The sequence below is a fragment of the Cynocephalus volans genome, chromosome 1, assembly GCF_027409185.1.
Source record: "Cynocephalus volans isolate mCynVol1 chromosome 1, mCynVol1.pri, whole genome shotgun sequence".
NCBI lineage: Eukaryota > Metazoa > Chordata > Mammalia > Dermoptera > Cynocephalidae > Cynocephalus > Cynocephalus volans.
This window is the reverse complement of record NC_084460.1, coordinates 27,146,674-27,163,302: the sequence shown is the minus strand read 5'-3', so window position 1 is coordinate 27,163,302 and position 16,629 is coordinate 27,146,674. Positions and strand designations below refer to the sequence as shown.

Genomic DNA, 16,629 nt, shown 5'->3' with positions numbered 1-16,629 from the left:
ACAAACAAACTAAAAAACCCAAGTTATCTACTCCCAACATACTACGGTGAGACAAGCATAAGGTAACAGTTACAGATATTCCAGTTCAAATGGGAAATAAGAGAAAACAGAGCTACTGGCCCAAAACACTTTCAAAATATAGGCAAGCTCCACTCCACTTCGAAGCCTGGGAAAAATCTTCTGTGGCTTTTAACTCCACCCCTCTGAGCTCTTGGTTCCACCTCTGAGCCACCCTTCTTTTTTTCTGAAAAGCAGCACATTTACATGTGAGTAGTTTTATCAGTCTGCTTCCTGTCAGTAGAATTTGGAGGGTGGGGGGTGTCTGACAACCTTATCTAATTTCTTACTTTGTGTCCCTTTTGATCCAAGCTAGCATTGTTTCTGCTGGCAAATCTCAAGAACCTAGTGGATTTTGCATGAATTTCATAAGGGCTCAATCCATTTAACAGACTCATATCCACAAATAAACCAGGCTGCATCTTCAACACTTTGCTTGGAAATCTCCTCAGCTAAATGTTCAAGTTTATCACTTACAAATTCTGTTTTCCATATAACCCCAGAACACAATTCTGCTAAGCCTATTTGTCACTATTTTATAAGAATCTACTTTCCTCCAGTTTCTAATAACATGTACCTCACTTCTATCTGAGCCCTCACTATCAGAGTCATTTACACCAATTTCTACTAATAGTCTATTCTAAGTCATTTCTATCGTGCTCTTTAAAATTCGTCCAGCCTCCACCCACTGCCATTTCCATTTTTGGCCAACACCCCACTCCTGGTACAAAAATCTATACTAGTGTTCTATTGCTGCCATAACAAATTACCACAAATGTGTAGTGTCTTAAAATAACACAAATTTATTATCTCACAGTTTCTGTAGATCAGAATTTGGGTGGGCTCGACTAGGTTTTCTGCTTAGAGTCTCACAAGGCCAAAATCAAGATGTCTACAAGGCTGCATTCCTTGCTGGTAATTCTGGAAAAGAATACACTTCCAAGCTCATTCAAGGCCAAATCTGGCTCTTGATGGTTGTACAAGGAGGTCTCCATTTCCTTGCTGGCTGTCACCTGAGGGTTGGTCTTTGCTACGAGAAGCTGCCTATGTTCCTTTTCACACTTTCCATGTGGCCACTCCTAGCAATGGCCAATGGAGTCCTTCTCATGCTTCAAATCTCTCTGATTCCAGCTGGAGAAAGTTTTCTGCTTTTAATGGCTCATGTGATTAGATTAAGCCTACCCAGAAAATCCAGGATACTTTTCCTATCTTAAGATTCTTAACCTTAGGCCGGCCAGTTAGCTCAGTTGGTTAGAGCACAGTACTGATAACACCAAGGTACAGGGTTTGATCCCTGTGGCCAACCACACACACACAAAAGATTCTTCACCTTATTACATTTGCAAAGTCCCTTTTGCCATGCAACATACCTACAGATTCCAGGGATTAATGTATGGACATCCTAGGGGAGGGGGCTATGTCATTCTGTCTACAATAAACCCAAACCCTATGTAAGGCTTTAAAATCACTTGCTAAAGAAAATCTCCCTTTTCTTCAAAAGAAAATGTGAAATAAAGGTGTATGTTCAGAGATAGAGACAATAATATAAGTAAGTACTCATCCTGGAAGAGAGCAGGTAGGCAAAATGAGAACTAAAAGCACATTACGGAGAAGAAGTTCCCACCTGTTCATCCTGAAATAGCAAGGCAATTCACTCTCAACTCAGAAACTAACCCATGCTCTACCTTAACTGTGTGCTTCTCTTCTCTGTATTCCATAAAAGAGGACATAACTAGGCATGTTTTTAAAAAAGAAGTTTCCCCAGGGTGACTTAACTTTGTAATCAATTGATAAATCAATCTAAGCACATTTCCAAGATTTCATTCTTTCTGCAAGTCACACACCCTCCTCCAATAGCAAATGAAAGCCAAGTATTTCAAAGTCATAAAAGGACAAATCTGCCCTAGTAAGACTACAGGTGAACTTTTCAAAATGACACGGGGGAGAACTAGAATTGCTCCTGTACTTTCAGCCCCAGGTCTACCAAACCAGTTAAGCCAACTGACCTACAACAAAACACTCTTAATAATTCCAAAGATAATATTTTAAAGCCCTGCTTACTGTCAGATTCTTGACCATAAATTTTACCTAGAACGGAGGAACCCCAAATATATCAACTGGTCCCTTTAATAGTAGTGACAGGTAAGATCTATTGAGCACTTTCTACCTTCCAAGCACTGTGGTAAGCACTCGACACAAATTATCTCACTTACTCTTTGCCATAAACTTATGAGCTAGGAAATATCATCATCCCCATTTTACAGGTAGGAAAACTGAAGCTTACAGAGTTTAGTTCACACAACTAAGTAGTACGGACCCAGATATCTGAGAACCTAGAAAATCTGGTTCTTAACCACTGGCCTATACTGCCACTCCTTAGATGGAATGAGGTCTCCAACTCTTGGAAAAATCTTTCCTTCCTAGTTTTCTTTTCCTCTCCCCAAGCCCCCTTCTCAGAATTTAGCAGAGAAAAGGTAATCAAGTATTCCCCAATAATTTGCCACCTCCTTTTCAGAACTCTTTCCTCCCTACAAAAGCAAGAGCCAAGAAGCAACTTTTCCTGACCCCGACTTTGCTTCCCCAAAACAAACTACAGAAGCTCCACCCATCACCTGCCTAGTCTAGAAAGGTTCCAACACTACAATAAAACAAAAATAACCCACAAAAAACAAAATTAAAAAGTCCTATTCTTTCAAAAAGGTCACCAACTAACATATTTATACTCAGTCAACCTTTCATTCTACATACCTCTCCTCTTCCACCCTGGCTCCCAATTAGCCCTTAATTCCAACTCCACCCGTCTGCCCCACTTCGTGGTCCCCTCCCCCTCTCTCCCCACCAACCCTGCCCGGGGTTCCCTCCACCTCGCACCCAGTCTGCAGGTGGGAAGTTCAGCCCCGCCCAGAGGGACCTTAGGAAGGCCCCTATTCCAGCTGCCCTACTACACGACAGGGTTCACCCACTCTACCCAGCAGGCACCACTCCCTCAGCACCCTCCCCCAGCGTCCCCCTGCGGCCCCACCCCTCAAGCTCCCTTCTCCCTCTGGCGACCCCCTCCTCCAAGTTGCCCCCTAGTCCTCGCCCAGTTCTACCCTCTCCTCTTCAATAAGGTGGTCTCCGATAGCCGGTTCCCACCCTCACATAGGCCTCTGCCCCAACGCCTCTCTCTCCGCCTTGGAAGTGGAGGGGGGTGGCCCCAGGCCTCCCCGATGGGCTGCAGGGGCCTCGGTTGGTGTGTGTGGGGAGTGGGGGGCAGGGGAAGGCGACGGGCCGCTCGGGAGTCCGCTGCAAGCGTGAAGGGCGGCCACGGCTCGTTGCCCCACCCTGGGTCCACCCCCAACCCCCAACGACATCGCCTGGCAGCTCCCACGGTACCTGTGGTGGAAGCGGCAGCAGCTGCGGCCACTCTCCCCTCTCCTCACACAGACAATATGGCGGCGGCGGAGGAGGAGACACACGACTCGGCCGCCAGCCGCAGGGACCAGAGCGAGGCTGTAGCCACCGCTGCCGGAAGCGGAAACCCCCTCCTACCAGGAGGCGGGGCAGGGCCGCTTCCAACTCCGCCCCCAGCGGGCTCTAGCTGAGTGCGGCCATGCTGGGATGTCCTATTGTATCTGGGGGTTCAGTTCCAGTCTAGGGCGCTAAATGGAAGGAGTTCTCAACGTAATGCATGATAACAAGACTTGCAATAGTAAAGCACATTTTATTTCAGTATCTGTACGAACTGATGTGAGAGAGAACACGAACCTCCCACTAAGCGTACAATTGGTTTGACCCAAGCTAAGATGGCGGTCCCTAGGTTTCCCGCACTTCATGCAGCGGGCCAGTCCCACCATCCTACAAGCCAACCCCCCCCCTTTCCTAGAAAAAAGCATGCGCAACCTGCAGACCTGTAGAACGAAGCGTTGTGGGAGCTGAAGTCTCGTGCTTGGACCCCTTGTCTAGGATTAAGGTTCCAGCAGCACTTTTTTCCGCTCTCAAACTTAAAGTTTTGAATAAGCTGGACCCTGGGAAGGGCGTGGAGCAGGAGTCCGGGAAGTGGCGTTACTAGCCCTCTAGAGACAGGCCCAATTCCTTCCTCTTACAGTAGTCCTACCTAGAGCTTCCCATCCAGAATAGTGTTTTTTCCCTTCAGTCTGCTCACTACCCCTCTGTCCTTGCCCGGGCTGTCTCCCCAAAATAGCTACAAGACGCTTTCTACCATGCAAACCTGATCATGGTCTCTTGGTAAAAAAAAATTTCCTTTAGCCCTCTAGTGCCCAAGGATAGCCTAAACTCTTCTGTTGACATTCAAGGCCCTCCATCATTTGGTCAAAACCTTCCTTTCCAGCCTCCTGTTTTGCCACTTCCCTCTCATATTCCTGGTGCTTTCACTATTATAACTGCAAACAATTCCTGGAACTTGGCTGTGTTACCTCTCTTCCTTCGCACTGACAGTTAATTCTGTTACTGTCATTTCATGGACTGGATAAGTTCTGTATATATATATGAGTCCTTTCCTCTGGGGATCTTCTCTCCTTTGATCTTCCCCAAACCCAGACACCATCACTCAGCAGCCTGAGGTCCTTAGTCTCCCTCCTCCACCAGACTGTGAGCCCCGAGTGGACAGAGCTAGGCCTGATGATCACCCTGTCCCCTGCAGGCCCTGCTAAAAGCTGGTGTGTGTAAGTGCTGTTGAGAGGAATTCAAGTGTTAGCCTCACCTCTGTGGGGCAGAGGTGTGAGGGCTGGAGCAAGGGTGAGGAGGCTGAGTTATTTTAGTACCAGCTATTATCCCGAGCTACCCCAGAATAGCTGCCTGTCCCAGGGATGGGCCTCTCCACCCTCTCTAGCTCTCCTTGAACAGTTTGTCAGCTGACTGGCACTTCTGCTTCCAAAGAGACAATCTCCTCCCCTGTGGGATGAGGTTGGTGGCAGCTGCAGACATATAATGATGGCCTCAGGGAGAGGCCATGACCTTTTCTGGGCCTCATCCACCAGACATATCTGTGACATTTCATCCCAATTACCCGATAATCCACAGCAGTTGCTCTCTGAGTGAGTGTTCTAAAGCTGGTCATTCCTCCTCTCTGGGCCTCAGTTTCTCCATCTGTAGGCTGCGAAAGTTAGGCAAGATAATCCTAAGGCTTCTGTGAAGCCCTCTTTCAGGAAATGAATTGCCTTCCACCTACCTCTTGGACCACGTCTTTTCAGCTCTCATGGCTTCCTTTTTTCCACCTTTATTCATGTTTGTTCAACTCACAGCTATTGATCACTTGCTATGAACCAGATACTGTGCTAGGTGCTGGGGGTGTGGTATGAGCAAGACAGATACCAGTTCCTTACTGGTGGAGGTCACCTTCTAAAGTGAAAAACAAATAATGCACAGGCAAACAAATGAATAAACGATTTCAGTTAGCAATAATTGCTATGAAGGAAAAAGATAAGTAACTGTGAAGTAGGAAACTAGCTAGAGTGGTCATAAGGTCCCTCTGAGAAGGCAATGGTAAGTACAAAGGTCACAAGGTAGGAAAGAGCTTGATGAGTTTGAAGAAAGAGGCCGTGACGGCTGAAGCACTGAGAGTAAGGGGGAGAAGAGTAGATGTGGTGGGAGGGGTGGGCAGGGCATTCAACCATCATAAGGAAGCTGAGTTTTCATCTGAGTGGAGTGAGAGTGTTTCTCATGGCTTAGCCCTCACACCTTTCTGGTGATCTCAGCCCCTCCTACGGCATCAGTTCTTCATTCTTTTACCCAGTTCTGGCCTCCATTCATGACCTCGTTCAGAGGACTCACCTGGACACACATGTATAACCTACTCATGCAGGACACAGTTGAAACTCAACCTCTGCCATCTTCCAGGCCAACTGGTATGGATCTCTGGTCCCAGGAGGCTCCCAGTCCCCATTATTTACCTAGTCATGAACTTAACACCTATCCTTAATACTTCCTCTCCCTGATCTCCCACATTACAGCTCTCAAACTAGTCTTTCTACAAACAACAGCAGCAACAGCAACAGTTAAGATGTTGAGAGTACTTGCCCTATGCCACACACTGAATGTTCATCATTTCCTTTAATCCTCACATCAGCCTGATGAGGTAGGAACCAAAAGTATCCCACTGTACAGATGAGGAAACTGAGGTTCAGAGAGATTACAGGCTATGTCCAAGGTCACATACCAGATGTTTCATTTCGAACTGGGTCATTAGAATCTTAATCAATGCACTGAAAACCTAAGTGTATCAGCTTTCTACTGCTGCTTAACAAGTCACCCTAAAACAGAGTGGCTTAAAACAACAATCATTTATTTGCTTGTTTGTGTGTATTGGCAGTTTGGACACATCTCAGCTAGGACAGCTCTTTTCTGCTGTATGTGGTCTTGCCTGTGCTTACTCCCACATTTGCAGTTGAGTTAGCAGGTCAGCAAGCTGGCTGGTCCTATTTAGCCTCATTCCCGTGTCTGGCAGTTGGCTGGGGCTGTTGGCTTGAGTGCCTTAGTTCCACTCCATGTGGCTTTTTCAGTAAGCTAGCTTGAGCTTCCTGACATGATCAAAGGAAGAGAATAAAAGCAGCAAGGCTTTCTGAGACCTAAGCTCAGAAATGCTATAGCATCACTTTCACTGCATTATATTGATCAAAGCCAGTCACACGGCCAGCTCAGATTCAAGGAGAGTAGAAATAGACTCCATCTCTTGATGAGAAAAACATTAAAGTCATATTGCAGAGTCATGTGTACAGGGATGGATGGAATTGTTGCAGCCATCTTTGCAAACATTATATCACGTTAAATAACCATATATAGGAATCTGATTAAATAATTTATAGTTCAGCTAAACATGGAGTTTTTCACAGCAATAAGAGGTCATATTTTTGAGCACTTAATATATCTCAGACACCGTACAGGATGCCTTACCTGTATTAACTCATTTAATCCTCACAGCAGCTCTGATACATTTTTATACCCGTTTTAGAGATTAAGCACACCAAGTTTCAGAGAGGTTAAACAATTTGTCCCAGGTCACAGAGTTAGTAAGTGGCAAAGCCATTGAATATAATGAGAACAATATTATGTGCTGACATGGAAAGCTGGCCCTGACATACTGTCATGTGATAAAATGCAGGAGACAAAACAGTAGTTTGGTTGGAACACATTTAAAAAATAGGTTTAAAAATGGGTGCATGTACATGTGTTGTATAGCTTTAGATAAAGTTCAAGAAGGATTTATCATAAACTATTAATGGAGCTTATCTCTTATGAGGGGAAGAGTAGGGAACTTTTACTTTAAACACTTCCTTCTGCATTGTTTGAATTTTTTTTACAGCAAACATAAGTTTTTATTTTAACACCTCATAAAGAAGAAAGTGTTTTTAAAATGTCCTTCAACTTGTCTCTCACCTCTGTCTTTTTCTATCTGTTTTTTACTTTTGCTATTTTTTTCTTCTTTTTTGACACCAGCCCAGCGCAGCCCAGCCCAGCCCCTTATCAATTCTGGCCTGAAGTTTTGTGACTACCTTGGGGGCCCCTCCCTCTCTCTGAAGTGCATCCCGCACACTGCCGCTGGCGGAAAGTTTATTAACCACCAGGCTCCTTTTTTGCTTAACAGTTTTCAATGGCATTGCCATGCTTGCACAGAAAGTCCCAACCCTTTGGCTTGATGTACAGGGTGTTTGTAAATTGGACTCCAACTTGGTTGGATTCCAGCTCTGTCACTTACTAGCAGTATAAACTCAGACAGGTTATTTGACATCTCTGAGCTTCAGTCTCTTCGTTAAAAAAAACCAAAGAAAGAAAGAATGAGAAGGAAGGAAGGAAGGAAGGAAGGCAGGCAATAGTATTACATATCTTGTGGCAAATTAGATCACTGTTTAGTGACTGTTAAGTCTCTCCTCCAACCAGAGACAGTTGATACTTCCCTGCCCCGTTGATTTTAGGGTTGGCCATGTGATTTGCTTTGGCCGGTGGAATGTAGATGAAAGTGATAATGTGAAAGTTTCAGCCTAGGTCTTAAGAAGTCTTTCATGTTTCTGATTGCCCCCCCATGGAATTTTTGCCTCTGCTTTGAAGCCTGTCATTGGTGCATTGTATCTTATGAAACAGAGTCTCAATCAAAGCTGCTGAAGGCAAGTCTGAGATAACTATAGTTTTGTAGTTTTGTATTTTAATGTTTAGTTTGTATTAAATTATAAATTGTAGTTTTCTTTTTAATGAACTCCATCCCTGAATAACAGGAAGCTAAACAGGTAGGAAGAGAATGCTCTGTCTCAATTTAGGAAAGCAAGTTTCTATACCCTCAACATCAAACAGGCTGGTCCCAGTAGAATAAAAGATGTGTAGCGGACCTGAATTGGTGCCAATCCAAGCAGAGCCCACCTGGGCTCGGCAAAACCCAAATGACTGTAGATGAGAGAGGGAGAAATCATTATTTGTTTCTGTAAGCCACAGAGTTTTGGGGTGGTTTGTTATGCAACAGTATTAAAGGAATAGCTAACTGATATACCTGCCTCATAGGGCTTTGTCAGGATTAAATGAATGAATAGAGTAAAGCCCTTAAAAATATGCTGGCACATAGCAAGGCTGCAACCAGTGTAGGCTATCACTGTATTATTGGGAGTGCAACTGTGAACAAAACAGACAAAGTCCCTGTTCTCACGGATATCACGTTTTGTGGAGAGATGTATGATATGTCAGGTGGTAATGAGTATTACAGAAGAAAATAAAGCAGGGAAGGGAGAAGGGCATGCCGTGGTGTAGTTTCAAATGGGTTAATCAATGAGGCCTCACTGGGAAGGCGAAACTTGAGCAAATGCCTGGAAGAAGTAAGGCAGGGAGTCGTGAGGGTGCATGGGAGAAGATTGTCCCAAGCAGAGGGAGAGGATGGGCAAAGACCATGAAGTGGCCTCATGCCTGGTGGGTTTAAGGAACAGCTAGTAGATAGGGTGGCTGAGCTGAGTGAGCAAGGGAAAGATGATGTCACAGAGATTCACAGGGGGCTGGATCATGCATAGCCTTGTAGTCCATTGGGAGGACTCTGGCTTCTGCTCTGAGTGAGGTGTGGAGGATTTTGACCAGAGGGAAGACAGGACTGGGTTTTTGTTTTTACAGGATCTTTCCATTCATTGGGTGTAAAATAAATGAAATGGGAATGAGGCCTGAAACAGGGAGACCGGGAAAGAGGCTACTGCCATAATCCGGATGAGGGATGATGATGGTTTGAAACAAAGTTAGACTCTGGGGTTATTTTGAAAGTAAAGCCAAAAGGATTTGTTGATTGGTGGAATATGGGGTGTTTGAGACAGAAAAGAATTGGGGATAACTCCAAAGTTTTTGGCCTGAGGAAGTGAAAGAAGAAACTTGCCAGCAACTGAGGAGATGTCATAGGAAGGGACCTTCTGGGGATTGGGAGGGAGCTTAGCAATTCCATTTGGGGACTTGTTAAATCTGAGATAACTATCAGACCCCCAGTACAGATGCCTAGTTGGAAGTTAGATGTATGAATCTGAGCCCAGGAGAGAGGTCCAGGCTGGAGAAGTAATCTTGGGAGTTGTTACGGACTGAATTGTGTCCTCCCAAAATTTATATGTTGAAGCCCTGATCCCCAGTGTGACTGTATTTAAAGACAGGGTCTTTAAGGAGGTAATTAGATTAAATGGGGTCATAAGGGTGGTGCTCTAATCCAATAGGACTGGTGTCCTTATAAGAAGAGGAAGAGACACCAGAGCTTGCTCCCTCCACACAGGTGCACAAAGGAAAGGCCATGTGAGGACGTAGCGAGAAGATAGCCCTTTACAGGCCAGGAAGAAAGGCTTTGCCAGTAACCATCCCTGCCAGCACCTTGATCTTGGACTTCCAGCACCCAGAACTGTGAGAAAATAAATTTCACTTACTTAAACCACCCAGTCTCTGGTATTTTATGGCAGCCAGAGCAGACTAGTACAGAATCATCAACATAGAAATGTTTTGTTTTTCAGGGCCAGCCCATGGCTCACTTGGGAGAGTGTGGTGCTGACAACACCAAGCCAAGGGTTAAGATCCCCTTACTGGTCATCTTTAAAAAAAAAAGAAAAAGAAAAAAAAAAAAAGAAATGTTTTGTTTTTCTTTTCTTTCTTTTTTTTTTGTGGCTGACTAGTATTGGGACCATAGCAATGGGTTTTAAAGCCATGAGACTGGGTGAGATTTCCAAAAGAATGAGTGTAGACAGGGAAGAGCAGAGGACCAAAGACTAAGCCCAGAGGCATCCAATATTAACAATCAAGAAACCAGCAAAGGGGCCTGAGAAGGAGCAGCCAGTGAGGTAAGTGTCCTGGGAACTGAATAAACAAAACATTTCAGGGAGGGAGCACTGACACTTGTGTCAGCTGCTGCTGAGAGGTCAGGGAAGATGGGAACTGAGAGCTAATTCAGCAGAGTGGATGGCATTGGTACCTTGACAGGAGAGAGTTTAGGTAGATTGGTGGGAGCAAAAGTCTGATTGGAGCAGGATTAAGAGGGAGTAGGATGAAATATAAATGCAGACAAGAAGTAAGGAAGGAAGGAAGGAAGGAAAAGGAAAGCTCTTTTTAAGAGTAGAAAGCCAACTACATGTAGAGGAAAAGGAGTTAGAAAATTACCATTTGGCAACCACTATAGGAATAATTGTTTCAGGAGAGAATCATTAATGGATACTGCAGTGGTGGATTAAAGTTTGATGAGAAACAGGACATTTGCATAGTTTTAGGATATCTCTCCACAAGATACTTACTAATTACAAAAGGTAAAATAGTAACTTTACAGTGCAGAAACCCAGCAGACCGCATGTCACACCCAACTGATCAGAGCGAACATTCCTGGTAATGGGGTAAATCGACACTGTGTGTGGTCTCCTGGGGTGATGCACTGAGAGGGACACAGCATCACTTCAGTGGTGTTTCTGCCGAAACTGCATAACTGATTCATGAGGAAACATCAGACAAACCCAAAGTGAGGGATACTTCTGCAGAATAACTGGCCTGTACTCTTTAAAAATGTTGAGGTCATGAAAGACAAGGAAAGACCAAGGAATATTCTAGATTAAGGTGACTAAAAACATACAATTACTAAATGCAGTGTGAGGTCCCAGATCCAGAAAAAGTTGTTTTCACTTACTGTAAAGAATATTAGGTGAATAACTGGTGAAATTTGAGTAAAGTCTGTAGATTAGATAATAGTTTTGGGGCTGGCTGGTTAGTTCAGCTGGTTAGAGCTCAGACTTATAACATCGAGGTCATAGGTTCAGATCCCCATACTGGCCAGCCACCAAAAAAAAAAAAAAAAAAAAAAAAGTCTATAAAAAGGTTGTAACTTTGGATCCACACACCAGCCAGACTTAATAATAATAATAATAATATCAATGTAAAACGTCTCGATTTTGGGTATTGTAAGAAAATGTCCTTGCTTTTAGGAAACACACTGGTTTTTAGGGGCAAAAGAGAATCATGTCCATAACTTACTGTAAAAAAGATCAGAATTGGGGGAGAGAAAGAGAAATGATAAAGCAAAGATGGTAAAATCTGGGCAATGGATATTTGGGTATTCTTTGTACAATTTTGTAACTTTTCTGTAAATGAAATTACGTCAAAATAGACAATAACAAAAGAGAGAATGGAAGGAGAGGAAGGATAGGCACTGGGGCCGTGAGCACAGACAACTTTCTGAGAAGTTTTGCTGTAGGACTAAGGATGAGGTGGTAGGTGGAGAGGAAGTGGGATCAAGAGACATTATTTAAATGTAGAAGTATTAGCATGTTTTTGTGCTAATGAGAATGATTCAGTAGATTGGAAAAAATTGATGATGCAAGAGAAAGAAGAGAGTGGCTTACATGATGTCCCCGCAGAGAGAAAAGGGTAGGGCTCGACCTTGGAGCACAGGTGGTTCATCCATGGTCACAGAAGGGAGTGTGGAGTATTTGGGTACCATTGTGGTGTGGGTAGTTGTGTAGTGGGAGCTTGTGGAAATGCTTTCTGATTGCTACAATTTTTCCTGTGAAATAGGAAGCAAAGTCCTCAGCTGAGCGTGAGAAAGTGGGGGAAGGTGATGGAGGTTTGAGGAGAAGATAGGAAGGAATTGGGTGGGAAGAATGAATGGACCAAGGGACCCTAGTGTGAGTGTCAGGTGGTAACCCCATTGAGGCTAGCCATCATTAGGCCAGTCTACATGGAGATGTGTTTTTCTCTAGCCACATTCCACTGCAGGGGGATGAGCACAGAAGGACAGAGAGTTGGCACTGACCGGTGGGTGTTTAGCTAAAGAAGGTCAGGGGAATGTGGGAGTGAACAGCACAATGGAGATAATGATACACCACCTGCAAGGAGGGAAGTAAGGATGAAGGGACACCAAAGTTCAGAGAGGTTTAGTGACTTACCCAAGCTTGCACAGCTAGGGAGAAGTGAGTTGGGCTCTGAGCCCAGGCAGCGTGGCTCAAAGCTTGTTCTCTCACCAGCCCATCATACATAGACTGTTCCCAGCCTGTAGCATGGCATCTGGCACATGCAGCTTCATGCTGACTAGTGAATGGAATTGTGTCTGGGATTTCCTCTGCCTTCCACTTTCCCCCATTTCTTGCTCCCCTTCAAGCTGTCTTTGATGTCTTACCCCATGTGGCAGAGGAGATAGGCCATCCCTCTCCTTTGGGTGGCCCTTCATTCATGCCTGCCATCTGCCATTCAGCAGGTCTTTCCTGAGCACCTACTCTGGGACAGACACTTTTCCAGGTTCTCAGTACACAGAGGAAATCAAGTCAGTGTTCCTGGCCTGGTGGAGCTCAGTCAAGTGGGGAAAAGATAATCAGACACATCTATCATTGCAGACTGGGATTACCTCTAGGAGAGACAAGTGGGTGGGGTATGAGAGTGCACGTGAGGGAAAGATGACCCAGTGAAGGGAGGAAAGAAGACTTTGCCCAGGGAAGGCAAGGAGTGGGTGCAGTATGGGGCTGACCAAGGAGGAGGAGCAGCATGGGCAAAGGTCTTAAGATGGGGATATGCCTACTGCATTAAAGGCACATCAGGGCTGGCCGGTTAGGTCAGTTGGTTAGAGCACCTTGTTATAAGATCAAGGTCAAGGGTTTGGATCCCCATACTGGCCAGCTGCCAAAAAAATAAATAAATAAAGGCACATCAAGAAGGCCAATATAGCCTGAATATACACGGGAAGCATGAAGTGGAAATGAGAGGGGTAGGGTCCTGTATACCATGTACAGGAGTATGGCTTAAGAACAATGGGGAGCCATGGAAGGTTTAAGCAGGGGAGTGACTTCATATGAGTTTTACATTTATAAAAGATCTATTTGTCTGCTGGGTGGAGAGCAGAGAGGAGGGGAGGCGGGGGGCAGTCCAGGTGAGAGGTGATGATGGCATGGGCTAGGATGGATGCAGTGGAGATGCAGAGAAGTAGATCAATTTGAGACCTGTTTCAGAGCTGGAGTCCATCACAGGGAAACTGAGGTCCAGTGCATGCAAGAACAGCCTCCCAGCTCTTCCAGCCTTTCAGATACTTCTGCACTGTGGTGTCATGTGCGGGTGGTTGGACTGGAGAATGGGTGGTTAGAGCAGATGACCCCTCACCTTTGCCTCATGACCCATGAGTCTCGGATCAGGCTTTGAAGGGGCTATCGGTACCTTAGTGAGCAAGTAGCGCATGGCGTTAAAGAATCATCCCATCACTTCCTCTCCTCCCCCAGCCCCTATTTCACCCTGGGCAGGTCGCTTCCTCTCTGAACCACATTTTCTGCATTGGTTACATGAGGATGTAACAATACCTACAACACTTTGGTGACATCACCCCCATTTAACAGATGAGACAATTGAGCCACGGAAAGAGGGATTGATTGTCCCAGGGTCACACATGAGTAAGTGACACAGCCAAGGTTGAAACCCAGGACAGAACCTGTGCTCTTGACCTCCCCGCTCCACCACCTGCCTCCCCTACCTTTCTTGGGTCTCTTGAGTCCTAGGGATGCTCAACTCACCCAGTGTGGTCTTTTCAAACCCTGGAAATTCAGGGCTGGGTAGCTAAGTGGTTAGAACCATGGACTGCTTGGATTCAATGTCCATCCCTACTGAAGGGTCTTATTCTGTCTGAATCTCAGTTTTCCTATTTGTAAAATGGGAGTAACAATACGCACCTTTTAGCCACCTGGTAGGGGAACTGTGTAAACAGAGTGATTTGTGCCTGCAAGTCATTTACAGTGCCTTCTGAGAGGCCAGCACTCCATCCGTGCTCACTGCTGCCGTGATTTTCATAGGGAATGAAAACCCTGCAGACCCAATGCTCCCTTTAATGGTAGTTGTAATGCTTCTTCTCTTTTCCAAAATAAAATTCATAAATAACATAGCCTACTGACACACATAACTTTAAACATAAATAATATCATAATTGTAATTTAAAAGAAAATAAAATGCAACCAATTAGAATAAAGTAATGTCTAAATGTTCAGCATGATACACAGAAAACACCCCAAAGTAGTGGGGAGGGTGTGGCTATGGGTGGAATCACCATGAATCTGTGGGCTGAATCAGGAGTGCCTCGCAGGCAACTCAAGTGCCATGACCGCATGGCTGTGATAGTCCAAAATGTGAGCAGTTCTAGGCTGGCCAGTTAGCTCACTTGGGAGAGCTCGGTGCTGCTAACACCAAGGTCACAGGTTCGGATCACCATACTAGACAGAAAAAAAAAAAAAGTGAGCCGTTCCAGATAAATTTCTGAACTGAATGCAATCCAGTCTGGTCTCAGTGCTATGGACTGAATGTGTCCCCCCCAAATCCATTTGTTGACACCTAATCCCCTGTGTGATGGTATTAGAAGGTGGGGCCTTTGGGAGGTGATCAGGTCATGAGAGTGGAGCCCTCATGAATGGGATTAGTGTCCTTATAAAAGAAGCCTTTCCATCAAGTGAGGACATCTATGAACCAGGAAGTGGAACCACAAAGTGGGTCCTCACTGGACACTGAGTCTGCCAGCTTCTTGATCTTGGACTTCTCAACCTCCAGATCTGTAAGAAATGATTTTCTGTTCTTTATAAGCCACCCAGTCTATGGTAATTTGTTATAGCAGCCCAAACTGACTAAGACACCAATTTAGGTGGAGGTTGCTTTCCTGGCAGAGTCACTGCGTATTGTGCTGGAAAAGGCAATACTGTAGAGACAATAAAAAGACCGGTGGTTGCCAGGGTTCAGGGGAAGGAGAGGGAAGGCTGAATAGGTGGAGCACAGGGCATTTTTAGGGCAGTGAAACTCTTCTGTATGATATTATAATGGTAGATATGGGATATTATGCATTTGTCAAAAGTCACAGAACTATGCAACACAAGGAGTGAACCCTAATGTAAACTATGGATTCTGGTTAATAACAATGCATCAATATTGGTTCATCAATTATAATAAATGTACCACACTAATGCAAAATCTCCAAAGGGTGATTTGAACACCAGGTGTGCAGGATCTGAGACCCACTGCAGGATGTCTACACCCCTGTTCCCCTCCTGCAGGGTGTTTGAGGCAGCCCCCCAATCCCTGGGGACTGTCCAACACTCTCAGCGGCGCTACCCCACTGAGAGTCTCTGTACTGGATCTTTGCCCTTTGTCTTTTCACCATGAGGAGCATCCTTTAGAACCTACACTGCTGACTTGCTGATCTCAGGTGATGGAGACATGATGGCCTGATTGAAAAGGCTCCCCAGCCTCAGGAACCTCAAGGTGCCCAGTGGACATAGCTCACACTTCAGCTTCCAGAAATCCTACTTCAAATCTAAATCCCAGCCACTCACTCACTGTGTGACCCTGAGCGAGACATAACACTTTGCTGAGCCTCAGTTTCCCCATTGGTGGGTAAAAGGATTATAATACCTGCCTCATAGAGTACATTCATTCATTTAGTAAATATTTATTGAGCACCTACTGTTTGTCCTGGGGATACAACAGTGAACAGAACAAACATCTCTGCCTTATTGGAGCTCATGATCTCATGACGAGGCCAGACAAAAATCAAATGAACATATATAAGATAATGTCAACGATGAAGAAAAGGAAGGCAGGGTCATAGAAAGAGAATAGGGTCAGGGCTGCTTGGTGAGGGTGGGCATGGAAGGCTTCCTAGAGGAGGTGGCATTTGAACGGGGCACAGAATGAAGTGAAAGAGTGAGCCATGAAAGTATTGGGAAGAAGAACATTCCAGGCACAGGCAACAGCAAATACCAAAACCCGGAGGTGGGAATATGCTAGGTGTGTTTGACAAACAGCAAGCAGGCCAGCGTGGCCACCAGGAGTGAGTGAGAGGGGAGCTGAAATGAGGACAGAGAGATAGGGAGATGCTAGACTGTGTAAGAGAATTTGGGTTTTATGACAAGTGTAGCAGGGAGAAAACTTGAAGAGTTAATCACTGGGGAAGCCCTCCTGTGGTGTGTGTCCTTGCGAGTGAGAAAAGGGATTGCGCACACTCTAAAGCCACCCTGTTGTTCATGACCACGGTCTGGGATACTTTGAGCAGAAAGTGTCCTATTCGCTGTAGAGTCAAAGGGCTGGTGGTGGAAGCATCTGCCATGCTGTAGTTCCCATGAGAATACCACCAGGTGGCGACTCTGG

General features: G+C 45.2%; 1 protein-coding gene across 4 annotated transcripts in view; it reads right to left on the bottom strand.

Annotated features, from left to right (window-relative positions):
• Positions 1–3,535, bottom strand: part of CSNK2A1 (casein kinase 2 alpha 1) — a 51,772-nt gene extending 48,237 nt beyond the window's left edge. For 2 of the 4 annotated variants that reach the window (XM_063098536.1, XM_063098522.1), the window contains exon 1: positions 3,433–3,517. The gene's annotated coding sequence lies outside the window, so the exon portion shown is untranslated. Of the gene's footprint in view, positions 1–3,432 lie in introns of all 4 variants that reach the window. The other 2 variants (XM_063098545.1, XM_063098529.1) reach the window with 2 other exon arrangements.
• Positions 3,536–16,629: the final 13,094 nt, after the last annotated feature.